This window comes from Haplochromis burtoni, unplaced genomic scaffold, assembly GCF_018398535.1.
Source record: "Haplochromis burtoni strain Fernald_Lab_line unplaced genomic scaffold, NCSU_Asbu1 Contig_66, whole genome shotgun sequence".
Taxonomy (NCBI): Eukaryota; Metazoa; Chordata; class Actinopteri; order Cichliformes; family Cichlidae; genus Haplochromis; species Haplochromis burtoni.
In genome coordinates, this window is record NW_024582427.1 from 4,866 (window position 1) to 8,515 (window position 3,650).

The following is a 3,650-nucleotide window of genomic DNA, read 5'->3' on the forward strand; positions in this document are numbered from 1 at the left end:
TTTGACATATGTATATATATGTATATACGTATGTAGTGATGATAGGACAATACTGATACCAAAGATTGTTATACCATTCTGCAAAAACAGATCTTATAACAAAGAAGTAATTTCTTGAAACATTTGGTAATTTTCAGTTTACAAATTAGAATTAACCAAATAAGGATTTGGGATAAAGTTTATAAAGGTTTTATTCTTTTACTAATTCTTTTTACTAATTATTTTGATCATTTCATTTGTTTGAAACAGAAGCTTTACAGAATATTAACAGTTATGAACATTAACTATTTCGGCTGTTAGTGAGGACAGGAGCTGTTTCTGTCTATAGCTGTGTTGTGTGAAGTTATGTGCAAGCTGGAGGTGTCAAAGATTACACTGTTTGTTGCAAATGAATATTGTAAATTGATTGTAATATCCTAATACACGTCCACAACAATAAACACTATTCATCCTTGTTACCCATTTTAGTTGTTTAAATTGCTAAATTTTAGAGTAATTACCAATAACAAAACAAAATTTAGAAGAAAAAAAAACAAAACATCCATACATCTTCTTAACTACTTAAACACTTCAGGGTCAGGGCTGGATCCTTTCCCAGCTGATTTTCCTGAGTTGGTTTTATTTCATTTGTTATTTCTGATCACTCTAACATCTGTGTAGATAACATCACTGCCAAAGTTACCTAGAGGGGAAATAAACAAAAAAGTGTATTGTGCTTTGGATGAAGCTATGTTGTTTAAAAAGAAAAAAATCCCACCAAGGCTTTAAATACTTTACTTACCTTCATCAACTGTTGTTGGTCTTGTTTTCTTGGAAAAACGTTTTACAACCACAATCAAAACTACAATAAAAAACAGCATGGTGACACTGGTTATCACAGCCACTGTCAATATTGTAACAGAACCTAGAATGCAAAAGCAAATGTCAAACAATATTGAATATCATGAATTTAGAAATACCAAAATGCTTCTTAAATATTTCCAAATAGTAGCTTTTCCTATCCATCTCTTCAACATACAGTAATATCTAAAGTTACAGGAGATGTGTACTAACTTTTTCCAACAAGAATTCACAGGCGACAACCAAACCATATGGTAAATGATTTATTTTACTGCATATAAATTCAAATCCAATTTCCCTTTGAAAGAAAATATGTAGTGTTGTCTCAGAAAATCTTACGTTTAAATACTCTACCACTGCAGGCTGCCAGGGGAATAACGGTTTCATCTCTGCTGACATTATTCCAAACTTGGCACATAAGGTTTCCAGTCAGCTTTCCATCTAAGATGATGGTAACATTTGGAAACTCGGCTGTCCAAATGGTTAGGGACTGGTTGTGGTCATTGCTTTGTATAAGTATCTGACCATCCAAACTCAAAATTAATTGTACTCCATCTCCCTCAGAGAAGCAGCTGATCTTCATCTGTTCTGGTGACAAACACATCTGAGACAGTGTTGGCTTTGACACTGGAGCTGGAAGACATGTAATCATATCATGTAAGCAGTGTAGAAGACAAATAAAATATAGTATACGGTAAGTTAATTTGCACTGTATTTTTTAAGTCACAAAAAAGGTTTCTAGGGAAATATCACCAAGTATTAAGAGAAATATACATTTAATTTGTCCCACATTTGGGGAAATATTTTTTTTAAACAGCAATTTGACTAATAATAATAATAATAATAATAATAATAATAATAATAATAGATGAATAACATTCAAGGGTTACAATTTTGGATTTCCAGGTTTAATTTAGTTATATGTATACAGCATCAAATCACAACAGCAGTTGCCTCAAGGTGCTTTATATTGTAAGGTAAAGACTTTAATATAATAATGGAAAGAGATGTTTCAGTTTCAGATATTTCAGTGCCACAAGGGTTTTGTCATGCTCCTGGGTCTTTGATCCAGGTTTTTGAGGTTGTTAGACTTGATTTAATTTCCGAGAATATTGAGATTCTGATGTTCAGTTTAGAGAGCCTCTGTGTTTTGTTACTTAAGTTCTAGTTTTTAGTTATTGTTTAATTTAGTACCCTTTTATGTCTAGTCTCTTGGGCTGTCCTTGGTGCGTCCTCCCCTGTATTGCCAGGGTGTAGTCTATCATGTCTGTTTTTGAATGTGTTTGGTGTCACTATGATAGTCTCTTGTCCCATGTGCATTATGTTTAGTTTTGCTTCTTGTAATGTCTTGTTGAGTCTAGTTTACTCCAGTTGTGTTCCCATGCACTTCTCTGTATCACCCTCGTGTATATATTGGCTCAGTCTCCCCTCATACCTTGTCGAGTCACTTTCTCTTTTTCTTCTAGCACCTGTCTTCTTGTTTTCTGCTAGCTCTAGTTTTAGTTCCAGTTTATTTTTGTTAGTGTTTTCCTAGTTCCCTTTGCTCTTGTGTGATTGCCTAAGTTTCGCTACGGACATCAGCCTTAATAAATTCGGCTCGTGAGTAAGGTCCTGTAAGGTCGTGGTCCTTTACTTCACTAGTCACGATCTGTGTTTCTGCAGGTCATGGACAAGTTTAAAGTATTATACCTGCTGCAAGTATAATACGTTTTAACACTTTCTTGTTCACCAACTCACCAAATAAACTGTGTTGTTTGCTGTTGTTTGTTTCAGTTGAAAGCATATGTTTGTGTCCCGAAGTTCTTTATTGAGCTTTAGCATTCAAGTTCATTGAATTTGTTGACAATAAAAAAACAAAGAATTTTGACAGCTTGATTTAATCACAAATCCTTTTTTATTTTTTGACTGGGATCAAATGGCAAAATAATACCAGTAGTATTCTCTGATGCCTCTGGCATTTACACTTCTTTGCATCAGTATTAATTTAGATTTAAATTTCTTTTGAATAACATGAACTAAAACTCTTTAAAGACAGAACTCAAATATGAACCTGCAGCCTTTGCTCCCCTCATATTCAGTATAACAGACCATTCTCAAATTTTGATTTAGTATTCAGGTTTTCTCTCAAATATTTGTTTTACTGTACGTTGCATGTACATTTACATTACTTTTTAAATTTGCAAAGTAAAGTATAGCAGTAAAATATTTTTGCTTTTGCAGATTTGAAGATTAAAGCAATGAGGTTTTTTTATGGAATTAACATTTAATTTAGTCTCATTTATATGTATATATGTAATATCCAATAAAAAAACAACTATACAATTAATGTACTTGGTTTACAACATCTGTTTTTTAAAACTCCTTTTAATAAAACATAGCCATTCATATAAATCAATAATAACAATTAGCTTGAGTTTGAAGCAAACAACCGAATAAAATAAACACTTACCATATATTTTTAGAGATACATTCGCTTTTTTCAGTAACTGTCCTTTAGAGTCATGTTCTTCCAACTGGTAATATCCAGAGTGTTTCTTCATGGCTTTACCCAGTTTCAGTGTTCCATTATTTACGCCATTTGGTTGATTTACATATTCATGATTTAAAATCATAGCCCCATTATTGTCAGTTTTTACAACCCAGTTTTTGTTATCCTTCATAACTCCCATTGTAGTATCAATTTTATGTGACAGATGAAAAATTAGCGACTGACCTACGGCTCCAAAACAATAATGGGTTCCAGGAGATTCTGAGAAAATGCATTCAACTGACCCTAAAAGAAACAAGAAATAAACACAAAATTTCTTTAT